Source organism: Uranotaenia lowii, chromosome 2 (assembly GCF_029784155.1).
Source record: "Uranotaenia lowii strain MFRU-FL chromosome 2, ASM2978415v1, whole genome shotgun sequence".
In the NCBI taxonomy this organism is placed as follows: domain Eukaryota; kingdom Metazoa; phylum Arthropoda; class Insecta; order Diptera; family Culicidae; genus Uranotaenia; species Uranotaenia lowii.
Window position 1 is genome coordinate 215,072,455 of NC_073692.1, and position 13,717 is coordinate 215,086,171.

The 13,717-nt window shown below is 34.2% G+C and overlaps 1 protein-coding gene across 4 annotated transcripts in view; it reads right to left on the bottom strand.

The window, feature by feature from the left end:
- The window catches only part of LOC129747212 (uncharacterized protein DDB_G0290587), a 75,435-nt gene extending 71,436 nt beyond the window's left edge, over window positions 1-3,999 (bottom strand). For 2 of the 4 annotated variants that reach the window (XM_055741308.1, XM_055741306.1), the window contains exon 1: window positions 3,738-3,927. The gene's annotated coding sequence lies outside the window, so the exon portion shown is untranslated. Of the gene's footprint in view, window positions 1-3,737 lie in introns of all 4 variants that reach the window. The other 2 variants (XM_055741305.1, XM_055741309.1) reach the window with 2 other exon arrangements.
- Between the last annotated feature and the right edge of the window lie 9,718 nt (window positions 4,000-13,717).

Here is a 13,717-nt window from a genome sequence, read left to right on the forward strand (position 1 = left end):
GGCCACAACCTCACAAAATCTGATTTACTCAGAAACCAGAGAGCAAAGGCTCAGTAGATTGTGACGCCGCGCTGCGGAATAGGCATGAACTGAGATGATCCAATCCGAACAGTTCCATTCACGAAAATAAATAGGTCCAATGCGCGGAAATATTTCCGAGCAGCAGCAGTTCATTTTAGAAAAAAATTGGTTTATATTTAATGATAAGTTTTTTGAAGTAATAATCGCGTTCTTGGGTTAGTTTTTTTTTCTAATTTTGAATCTCAACCAGATATCGGTTTTTCCAACATGATCTGGAAAACATAATTTCTGTCCATTGGCCAGCACCGATCGCGATGGAGCCAAAAAGTCTGGATAACCCGACTTCCAATCGGACTTGCAAAACCCGAAGGCAACGTACGCTACGCGTAGGAAGCAGATCGATAAAATAAACGTATTAGTATGACGTAGTAGTTCGTTAGTCATAAAACTGTAGCACTCCATCTTGCGGCTGATGTCATTTTCGGATTAAAATGTTAATACGGCTATGACTAAGCAAGATTTTGGGAGGATGGGCATGGGTTGCATGATGTTGTGCGAGATCAGGGATAGTTTTAACTTATACTTTAGAGTCTTTTCCAATTCGTGATGATAAACGCAGGCGAAAATTTCCACGGAAAGTTAGTGTAAACCCTTTTTGAAAACCATCAACCATGGCGTAGTGAATACTTATTGCTTCAATCTTAGCGTTGAATTGACAATAGCCAGGCTTCGAACTCGTTGTAGAAACTACCTGTATGCCATTATAATTATGAACTAAACGTCTAAAAACGGATGGTCTTGCAATTTGTTGGTCCTCTGGATGAAAACCTTTACATAAATATCTGTATTATTTAGATCCCAAAGATCTGTCTATGTACGTAAGAGTTTGTATGAAATGGTTCTGATAAAAAAAAACTGTTTTTGACAGAGAAAACTGAATTTGTATCAACCATGCGATGCGTTAAGTCAATTACGTTAGTTTCGATAACAGCATAAATATCTGTGGAATACCAAATTATTGAAATAGGGTATTATAGACTGTTCCAGAAATTATAAGCACACTCTCAAAATAATAAAAAATATAGTTGAATAAAATTCCATATATTTTATTTGGCACACTGTATCATTATTTGTGTTCTACCCACCACTATACTCTTATTTGATGAAAATCTTTAATCATTCTATTCGCACTTTTCTTCAAACATGATTCATAAGCTTCTGCACAGTTGCATTACTCAGCATTTTCACCACTTTTGGAAAATCTTTTTTAAATTTTCAGATGTCATCAGCTGGTTTTATGTATTTTCGTAGCTTTGCTCTGGTCAAAGCCCAAAAAGTCTCGATTGGCCGCTCCTTTGGCGTAATGACATGATGCCAAATCGGGCCAAAATATGACGGGTCTATCACGCTGCTTGATCGTCGGCAATAAACGCTTCTGAAGGCATTCATTGATATAGTTCTGGGTGCTCATTGTTTCCGATGTACGTACGGGCTAGATATTTTGCCGCACTCGCAAATTTCCTGCCACACCATCATCTTCTTGCCAAATTTTTCGATGAAAATGGCCTTCTCCGTTTCGTGAAGTACTGTGGCCCAGGAAGAGTTTTATATTTTGTTCAATTTTACATACGTTTCATCGACCATGATAACGCACACAGAACTTTTACAAAAAATTGAATCACACAGTTTCCGGACTTTAGGTTTGACATAAGCGGCTTGATTTAGCATACATCACGTTAGGCGTCGAGGTTCCGACTTTTCTTGCCACATCGCGAACGGAAGCCGATGGTTTCTGTTTGTAGGCATCCCTGACCTTTTTGTCGATAGCAGGACTTATAGGACCAGATTTTCGACTACTCCTTGATTAATCTTTGAATATACAATGTTCACCATATTTTTTGATAGCTGTCCGTACCTCTCCGATGCACTATAAGGGAGGTTCCATATATGAGGCGGCAAAAAGTATGATTAGGTGTTTTGGACTATTTTGTTATCTTTGAAAATTTTGTATGAAAATTATTATTTTAACTAACTTAAAATAAATTCAAAATTTGTATTCATAATTTTCAAAGTATGATGCTTGGTGTTATTTTTACCATACTTTATATTTCTTTATGAAAACCGGGTTTTGGACTAATTGATCATTAAATGATAAATAACATCAAGACATTTCATGAAACTCAAGAGAAAAATGTGTGAAATGATTGATCAATCATGAGAAACATTTTTTTGACGAACCAACATCAACTTTGTTGAATTTATACTAGATAGACGAATAGACGAAGATACGAATAGACCTTTTTCTGAATTAATTGAAAATTAAGGGGAATTCAGGGTAAAAACAGTAATAACTTCATTTGTCGATGCGTGCGGTGGCTCAAGTAGATTTCATTCGTTATCTGGAGAAAAATCTCATAGGAAAGGTATAATTTTTTTTTTTCTAAATTTCCAAGGCCAAATATTCTTTTTTTTATTATTATTTGAAAAATGTAGGATTTGAATCGAGGATAAAATAGCCATAACGAGCGGTGGCACGAACAGGCTTCATTCGATTATTCGGGAAATATAACACAAGATAAATCTCATTTACCCTTTAATTATGCGTTATCGTCTAAATTTTTAAGAATTAAAACGTGAGGGACTTGAAAGGTTTACCAAATGCGACATAAGAATGAAATAACAAGGATTGTTTTCTGGATTCAATGGCCAACTTACATATTAAATGATATTGTTTCAACCTATTCATAACTTCTCTGGTCTTGTGAATCCCACTATTTGCCATAAAAAGTATACGAAACACGATTAATAGCTAAACTATCGTTCGCCATAAAGAATTTGTTGCTTACCGTGACACACCCTAACAAACACGATTCATTCATTCAACACTTAACCGCTCTCGTTCGGACACCCAACTCATAAACCGGGCAAATTCATCGACCCTATCAGGTGGCGTAGGAGGTCATCCATTGTTTTTTGTGTTGTACCCAGACAAGTTTCGCACAAAATTTTAAATGGTAATAGCTCTAGCAGTGACATTGCGAATACATTCATCGGGTGCTTCGATAGTCAAACCATATTGATCCGTAGCTATGATGGGTTGAGACGCATGAATTAGGCCATGCTGGATTTGGATGTAAACGATCACACTCGTTCATGTTTTCTTTAATCGCTTTAGCAGCAGCTTATTTCAACATCCCCGCTAAGGCGACGCGAGAAAACCGTTTACCAGTTCCGCGAGTTTCTTCTGCAACAGATCAGCGGGAAAATTCAAAGCAAAATATAGAATATTTATTTTTAGGCACTGTTTTGCTTTATAATTTCACTTTGCACAGTTGAAGGTATTTCACTGTTGATCTCATTTTTGCACCGCCGCTGAGGCGAGATTTTTCATCGTTGGTTTCGGCTTTTCCTTCTCTTGGCTGTATACATCGATACACATATGTGAACTTTACGCCAAGCTGAGCTGATTTTTCACCACGTATTATCATTGCGTTTTACCCCAAATAAAACAGTCGGAATATTAGATCATCCTATGCAGCTTTCAAGCCATACACCCATACATTTCTTCCTTATTTGTCGATTCCATTAACAGTTGATTAACGCTGTCGTCTAAACAGCTTGGGCAAATAGTTATTGTTTCCCTTTGATAATCGCTAATCACACTTCGTCACTAGCGACTCCTGAAACCGTTCCCCATTTTCAACCACCCCACACACCATCCATGAAAAGAAGAACCCGCAAATTTTCTGGAAAACCAAAACCAGCCGCGTGACTCAACAAGCAACCGTGCAAACTTCCTATCGATCGCGACGAGTAGCTCACCTTAAGCTAGAGCGAGGAGCGCAAAGTCAAGAAGTTGACGACTGTTTTAAGATCTCGTTCGATCCGCGTCCGCAAACCAACTGAAAGAAGGGGGTGAACTGCAACGACGAGCTAGCAAACAAACCGCGCTCCTAAGTAGATAGTCGAGCAGACGTCTGCCTGTTGCTCGCGTGTGGAGGAGCGTATAGAACATTGCCGGCTGATGGGTTCGACTAATTGAAGAGAATAACTTATGGTTGGCGGTTGGCAGAGGCGTTTTCGGGATGTATACTTAAGAGAAGCTCAAGTAATGGTTAACTATAAATTAAAACAAATGGTTGACGAATTTTAACCCAGCTAGTGCCCAACCCCGCCTAATACTCATACTAAAATAATCATAAAACCGTATAGAATAGTTGGTTTTACAATTTTTTTCGCTAAATGATTCAAATCAGGGATGAGCTTGCGGCCCTCGAGGCATATTTGTGCGGCCCGCGAAACTTATTTTTCTACGATAGAGTTAACTATCACAAAATAGCAGTCCTACTAAACCAAAAAAAAAAATCAATTACTTGATATGTACGTTACTTGTTTGCAGCTGCATTTGTCCATAATAATCCAGATTGTTGACTTTTTTGTAGGATTTAAGATTAATTGAGTACTTTCAAAGACTTTTTAAGATGCAATATTATTGATTGGAAAACCGTAACTAAGGAATTAGTAAAGCCAGTACTTGTCGTTTTAAGCAAAGTTAAAATTGTATGATGAAGTGAAATATTTTGTTCTTGATAAATTACAGAAATAAAGATAGTTTTATAATAAAGACTAGGTGAGCGATTATAGATTTCTTATCGACATCACCCAAAAAGTTTGTAATGATTACAAAGGAGAGCAGCATTTTGGTGTCTATGTTTCATTTTGTTAGATTTTGACATTTTACAGATTTCGTCTATCACTTCTAGTTTCAGTGATATGGCGTGTGGAAATCTTTATATTGATCAGTTTTGGGTCATAACTGATAAAGCAATAAACCTACATAAAAACCAAAAGCTGATTTTCAATTAATTTGCTACCCTTCATTCAGTAAAGGACTCAGATATTGCCAAGATATTTCTGTATCAGAGATACAACGTTTTAAAAAAATTAGATTCTATAATTAAAAAATAAGATTACAACTTCTTCTGATATCAATAAAAAAAGTAATTGAATATTGAATATTAAAGATTTTATTTCATTTAACAACTTTATTGTAGCCTGTAAAATATTTTGACTTACGGTTTAAAAAATATCAATTATTCAATTTAGTTTAATGTTTCTTTAAATTTCGTCAAAATTCGCGAATTTTGACAAAAACCGGAATTTTTCGTCCGCAGCTGCAAATACCTTGCCAGATCAAACACTTTCTTGCACACTTATCAGCAAAAACGAATTTGAAGTTGCCGGGGACATCACCATGACCAGTGCAGTGCACCACTGCAGTGGCTTTACATAATTTTTGGCCAGAAAGCTGCCCAAAATCCATCTTCACGTACGTTTCGTCATCCATGAGGATGCATCCGTCGAACTTCGTTGGAATCTTCTTGTATAACTTGCGGGCACGTCCTTTGGCTACTAAATTCTGCTTCAATGTCCGGTTTGGTCGCTTACTGGTCCGATAGGATCGTATTCCTTCGCGTAGACGAATTCTGCTGACGGTGCACCGGTCGGCGTTGAATTTCTTGGCAATGTCATAGTCCGACTACCCTGTGTTTTCCTTGATCGTTCTCAACACCTTTGAATGCAGTTTCCGATCCTTAATTCCACTATGACGCTTGGTATGAACCTGCCGATCTATAGTACGCATCTCACGGAAACGTTTGAGAACGCTACACACGGTTGATTTGACCATTTTTAACGATTTCGCGATTTTTGAACCCGACCACGTCGGGTTTTTGACGTGGGTGTTCAAAATTTATTTTCATCTCGTGGCTTCCATCACGTGTAACTTTTTCGAAACAAAACGAATCGTAATGAAATTTTCAGCACTGGTAGAAGAAAAATTCCTCTACAAAGTGCTACCAAAACATTCCAGATCCGACAACTAGGAGCACTATGGTAAAATAAATAGTGCGTCCAGATTTGTAGTGATCCATGCTTTAACTCTGAAACTTTGCGATTTCTGTGATACTTTTTCTTAAAAAATTCTTCAAAAAGTTATACCAGATAACGACAAATTGAGAAATTCAGTGATGTCTGCTACCTTATTCAACATTTCAAAGATATACAGAGTTTCAAGTCAATAAAGCTTTTTACACGTCGTCTGTTAAAAAAAATGGGAGTGTTAAAAAAAAGTTCCTCGCCGGTTTTAACAAAACAGGATTTTTCTCAAGAAACGGGAACAGTAAGAAGGGAGAAAATAAAAGTTTGGCAAATGTATTGAATTTAAAAGTATCAAAGTATATGAATTACATGAATTTGTTTGATTTGCATTTTTTAATTTGTTTCGTAAAATGTTTATGCTAGGACTTATGCCCTAGCTATAAGCAAAATTTCGTTATGCTTCTTAATCAATGAATGTCTGCTAAATAATAACGCGTATTGAGTGCGGCCCGCCGAAAAAATATTAAAATTCAAATTGGCCCGTTGGTTGAAAAGGTTGCTCACCCCTGATTTAAAATATGTTAATCAATCCTTGTAACTGAAAACTCAATTTGGTAGCCTCACAAATCCTTTGTTAATGTTTTGTTTTAAATCTAAAAAATGATTGGTAGTTTAGTCAAACAGCTATCACCATACTGGATTGATTTTAGAGATAAAAATAAATCTAAGTAAAGGTTTCTTCAAGGTCAAGTTTCAATTGAGTGAAAAATGATTGAACAGTGTGAAAACTACAATCGAAAAAGTAGGGTGGATGTACCTAATCTCGCTAATTTCTGCTAATCATCATTGGAAATTTATATGTTTTTTAAAGATTGTTCATATTTCTAATTGTGCACTTATTGTTCCTAATTATTACAATATCGTTTCCTAATTATAAGGAAATGTGTATCGGAGTACCCAATATTACACTTTTTGTTTCTGATTTTGCATATGGTTATGTTTCTTAGAATATTCATGGAAAAAATCTTAAAACTTACCGTTTGATCATGAATTTCATAACTTTTTTGGAATATCAACAGAAAATGAAGTGATTGTACACAATATTCGTTTATGCTTGTTTTGTAGAAAGTTGTTGAAGTTGAGCTTTTAAAAATCAAACTATGCCTTTTCTAGTGAATACTGTTGAAACTTGTTTGATTTTTTCTTTTTCTCAACTATATTTTTTCATTTTTTATTTTTTATTAAGGCATTTAACTCATAAAGTTGTGTTTGTTTTTTTTATGTGAAGTTAGTTATGTTTGAATATGGAGAATATTCAAATGAATAGATATAAATAATTAAAACTTCAATAAGTACTCGACAATTTTCCCGAGCAGACTTTGATGCCCAAATCGATAGCAAACAGTAATCAAAATGAGCTATCAATGCCAAAATGATAGCATAAATCAGTATCAAATATTTCCCGATGGCAAAATTAGGTTTCATTAAACCATCAAAATTTTGAAAGATGATGCCCAACCAATACCTGAATGAGGCATAGAGTCCAAAATGAAAGCACTTTTTGGTTTGGTATCTTCGAAGATAGCAAAATGAGGCATCATTAAGGTTTCGTTTATTATGACAGAGCAGAAAAGTGAGAGCAAAATGACAGCATGATTTGGTATTCGATTTTCTGTGATGATACCAGCAGCACTTTTTTTTTTAAAATTATAAATAATGTAGAGAAATGAATCCAACTTAGATGAAATTTCAGGGACTAGATAAGGGAAAATTGATGTTGAAAAACATGCGAAAAAAATTCGCCTTGTCTCCCGGTGAGACTTGAACCCACATCTTGCGCCTCTCCGGGGCCCATGTATTAACATTCTACTACAGGAGACCAACCTGGCGTATACGTATACGCCAGGTTGGTCTCCTGTAGTAGAATGTTAATACATGGGCCCCGGAGAGGCGCAAGATGTGGGTTCAAGTCTCACCGGGAGACAAGGCGAATTTTTTTCGCATGTTTTTCAACATCAATTTTCCCTTATCTAGTCCCTGAAATTTCATCTAAGTTGGATTCATTTCTCTACAAAAAAAGTTTCGCTGACTGAATGTTTGAGTCAAGACCCATCTTTGGGTCACAGTTTAAAAATTATAAATAATGTTCAAATAATATAATCGCAGCACACTAAATCGGACTGGGCATTTCATAATTCTACAGTGCGACTTTTGAGCGGTTGGTCAAATCTTGCCTAAATCTTTTTATTACGCGATAACCGTTTTTTGAATTAATTCTGTTCGAAAAATATGTTGCGATTAAAAAAACATTATTATTACACGTTATAAGTGTTTTTCGGTCATATGAAAAAGGATCATTTACTTTAATGTATCCATAAAACCTTAAAATATTTTATATAAAAGTTGTGAAACTTAAAATTATTGTAAAATTTGAAGATTGTACACGCAGAGAAAACTTGTACCATCGAAAAAAAAACTACACATTTTAATCAATTTTCCATCTTTGAATTTGAATTTTATAACTTAGATTTAAAAACTTTTTTCATCGAAAAAAAAAATTATTTGAATTCAATGTCAAGAAATTGTGAACTAATGTACTGTACTTAAAATCAAAAGAAAATTATTCGTGCCATGAATCAATGAAAAAATTGTTTGATTTTGATTACATTTTCTTTTGAAATGAAGGCCAAGAATTTCTCCTTCTTCTGGAAACTGTTAGAATTCGAGACAGCCTACGCGACCGGTCAGCCTCCAGGGAAAGGCAGGCAAAAATAAGCGAAAGCAAGGAAGCGAGAGCTGAAAAATAGAAAAAAAAATAAATAAAAATCGCTCAAATGTCAAATTGGTCGGATTGAATCATCGATCAGTGAGTAGGTTAAAAAAATTTTGTTTATAGAAAATAACCATTATAAAAACTTTTTTTTAAGCATTTAAGAAAATTTTTGATTGAACTGGTTTGCAAACATTTCTTCGAAACAAATGAAATCGCATTTGAATCAAAGGAATTGTGTTTGTCCAAAAATCGTGTAAAGTCGTGTGCGTGTAGGATCGATTGATTGGAGAATGGCTTTTATAATACAATTATATTTTAAACTAACAACAATAATCCAAATATATTAAACTAAATTTGGAAACCAATTCTAATGGCAAAAGATTCTCACATAATTAAAAACCATATACCTGTTCAGATTTCTACAACTTTCCAAATATGCAAAACTTATAACATGTAAAACCACCTTGTTTTCATGGTTGTTTCTTAAATTTTTTATTTTTCGTTTTCGAACGTACGTAGCGTTATAAACGTAATAGAAAATTTTAGTAATGCTTCTCATCTCGAAAACTTCAATCGATTTTTTATTCAAATAACACAAAAGAACTACTAGACATATTGTTGATGTCACTGATCCAATCTAGGAAGGGAAACAAAACAAAAAAAAAATAAACAGTGCAAAAATTTGCAACGAATTAGACCTGAGTTCTTCCAAAATCCAACAGTTTTCGCATCATCAGATGCGAAATATATTTATCATACGTTGTCTAAAGGTAAGTTAGATAAGATAAGAGTAAAATCATTAATAACCGTAGATCTATATTTTAGTTTTTCAACGTTTGAAAAAATTCCTTAATGGATGTTCCGGCGAAAGCGAATTAGCTCCGAAACTTTATCTTACCGTGATTCCATTTTCACACCCGGTTTGACGGAAGTATCTTTGAGCGACTCAATCATAAATACCGAATCCAATTGGTTCTTAATACCTGTGGTCCAATGATGACTGGAGAGTGAGGAAGACGGACGAAAGAATGGCCACAACAAATAAAAGCTACAGGGCGGTTGTCTAAATACCAGGTAAGTTCGACCTGGATATTGACTTTTTACCAAACTAATATTTATATTGGTATGATATTTCACGGCTTTCGAAAACCTTAGACTTGTTAAATTTATGGATTCTAATTTACAAAACCTACTTACATTAAGTTTACAAACTTCAGGATACATGCTTCAAAAACGTCGTTAAAATTAATTTTTTAAAGAGCTTTGAACCGGTTAGTTAAATATAACTTCATAGAAGGTCATATGATTTTCTAAAATATTGTCAAACAATAAATGGTTAAGTTAAAGGCAATAATCGATTACCTTCCTAAGTCATAAAATTTTGAATAAAAAGTGTTAAGTACTCACTAACAGTTCAAAAAAGACATGCGACGTCATGAAAACATGTTAATGGATCGATTTGATATGGTCACTGGTCAGATAAATAACTTAATGTAAACTTAATGTAAGTAGGTTTTGTAAATTAGAAATAATAAATTTAACAAATATTAGGAATTTGAAAACCGTGAAATATCATACCAATATAAATATTAGTTAGTTTAGTTCCATATTTATGCTTTAAATCCTTGCAACATTAAATTGTAACTCGGAACTATTAACAAAAGGGAGGAATGTAAAGTAGATTATGTCCTATATGGGAAATCAGTTTTCTTTTGTGCATTTAGTTTACATTTTCTTTATCCAGGTTTAACGCCTTTATTTGTAGAATGCATCAAAGCAATATTCATACATAATACACTCTGACATTTAAGAATATTTAATGTGCACAGTCTTTGAGCCCGATATTAATGTTTTATTCTTCTGTAAATCATGCGAAGGTTGCAATTTATGTATGTACATTAGGTTGACAGGCTCTTGCAGAAACATGCTACAAAATTTATGTTGCGCGATATTTCGTATGTATCTGCTATTTGACTTCTGTGTGTTAATTATATATCTAGCGATTTTAATTAGGGATGAGCAATCTTTTTTATTGAAAAGCCTTTATAAGTTTTGAATCTTTTTTTTTACAATTCAAACTTATCATAAATGTTAATTGATTTATACAAATTTAACAAAATTATTCAAATTTCAGGGGGGTTACTTTCGATTGATTGAGATTAATATTTTATTGGAATCTTCAAATCTGTCGAAAAACAATTAAGTTTAATAGTTGGCAAATGCTTTTCAGTCCAAATCACAACTACTGGGACCAATATTCTAGCAATTCTGAAATAATTAAATTTTAATTTCACAACACTTTAAAATAAATGTTAAAATATTATTCTGCAATCAGGTTCATCAGTTCAACTAAATATTTTGAATGCCTTCATAAAAATTATTTGGACATAGAAAACAAACAACTGCTTTGTATCCAATACAATAACATTTTTTAAATACAAATTCAGGAGTTTGGCTTCGCAGATACATGTAAAGAATTTTTCGTTTAAAAAAAAAACATTCCATACTAGAATTTATGATATTTTAAAATCGTCAAACTAAAATCTTAGGAGATTTATGAATTTTTGAAAATTTTTGGTATTACCAAAACCATACATTAGATCTAAATTTCCAACACTATGTATGTTCTCGTAAAGTGTTATACACGTTGCATAACTGAAGGCGACTTTGGTAAGGTATGAATATTTATTTCATTTGATATAGTGTAATGCCGGATAATTGCATGAATACTAGCGATTTTTTACCTCGATTTTCATCCTATTGTATGTCCTATTGTTTATCTCAATACAGACGATTTCACTTATTCTTTACGATTTATCTGACAAGGTTTTCTACAATCCAGAGCAAACATTATTAAAATCCCCGAAAATCAAAAAACAAAAAAAAAACGGAGCAAACATTAAAATGGCTGAATTATAATTATTTATGCTATCATGCCTTGTTAGCAATATGTGGTATCATTTTGCTCTAATAAAGGTACTAAAATTTGGGTATCGTTTTAGATTAAAAATAGCTCACTCACTACCAAAATTTGGGTATCGTTTTAGATCAAAAGATAGCTCAGTGATGCCACATTTTGGTTTCTGATGAACGCTTAATGATGCCTCATTTGGCAGCGTTTTAAAAAAAGAATTTGATGTCACAAAGATGCCCAATTTTGGCTGTGAAATACACCAAAAAGTGGTATCATTATGCCCTCAAAACTCGCGTTGAAACGTTGGCTAAATAAGGTATCATTGAGGTTTCAGTGAAACCTACACTTGACATGATTGAGGTATCCATATATGAAAAGTGAGACCCAAATTTTGGCATTGTACCACCTTTATTCGGGCAGAATGATACCTCAATTTACTGTCAAGGCATGATAGCAAAATAAGGTTTAATTTTGCCATAAAAGTCTGCTCGGGTTAACTTAAAGTTCACGCGAAATTGAAACAAATTAATTATGATTAACGGCACAAATACCGCGAGAAATAGGTTTAGCTCCGATTTCAACTTGTGGCCCCTCTTTTGAAAGAGTTTGACTAGTAGGTGATGGAAATTAGTGTCGCGAGTTCAATAGTACAAGCTACTAGTGTAAGTACCGCGAGAAATTAGTTTAGCTTTGATTTCAACTTGGACCCCTCTAGTAAAAGAGTTTGACTTGAAGGTGACGAAAATTAGAGTCGCGAGTACTTACACTAGTAGCTTGTACTACCGAACTCAAAACGCTAATTTTTATTACCTAAAAGTCAAGCCCTTTCACTAGAGGGGCCGCAAGTTGAAATCGGAGCTCAACTTATTTATGGATTAATTTAGTCGTTAGAAGCTGCACGATTTTAACCCTTAACTAGTTACTTGCCTTACTGTCAAGGGATACGCAAGAAAAAACAATACTTACATCGGAATTTAATCCTGTTTTAAAAAATTTAACATCGATTTAATACTGACCTACTTACTCAACCGAGCTCCACCTCTGCCTGCTCGTAAAATGCATCCACTTTATCGAAGAAAGAGAGCGCGAGAAATATAATGCAGTAAACATGATGATAATAAACTCGCCCTTTACCCGCTCAACTGGTGATAATCGAACGGTTAAACAGCAGCCACGCGAACGGATTAACTAAATAGAAGAGATTCTCTTCACCTACTTAACTAGACGCAGTAACATGAGTGGATTGGCCAAACAGTGCCGGAGTTCATGACTCACAGCTTGATGTGTGGCCAATGTGGCGTTTTTCTTTTGGTTTCTTGAGGGTGGCACTGTAGAAGAATGACGTCATATGATGCTTGTAGGTTTTTTTCTCCGATATCTTTTTTAAAGTGAACGGGAGCTTCTAACATGGAATTTAAAGATAAGGGTGGCAACGAATGTATGCGACAAATTTCATGAACAAATTTTGTCGACCATATACGTTTTGTAGATTGGCCCAAAAAACTGACCTGTTCAACAAATCGAACTTAATTGACCCTAAAAATTCACCAAAGAGGAGACCAAAGGAAATCGGAAAAATCGAAATTTTATTTTGATGCCAAATTACCCGATAGCTTAAAGAGTTTTCGATAATGATGAATAGAATTGAATAAAAATTTCAAGTTCAAGAACGGCATTTACTATTGCAGGAATACTTATGTCTAACAAAAAAAAAAAGCACCAGCTTGAATTATTTGGAACCGACACTGCAGTGTAAGCTTTCCTAAGAAGCGTGTGCTATAAAGCTTCATGGGTTGTCAGCTTTTTAGTACAATATAAGGAAGCACCAAGTTTGGTTTAATATACTAGTTATAGCATCGATCACTACTTAGTACATCTTCGAAAATTCCAGTAAATGAAAAAAATATTTACAACGATTTATCATTTAAACTGGCTCTAAACGCGATTCTCGTATACTATGGGACTCCTAATTTGAATTGCGATGCCGATCAATCATTTTCATATTAAATTTTTGTCAAAAATTTTGGTTCTAAATAAAATTTCAGAATCTTTATGTTACATACTCGTTTTTTCTGAGTTTTTTTAATCGTTTGGTATGTTAGGATTTATTATGAATCTCTAGGCTAAAA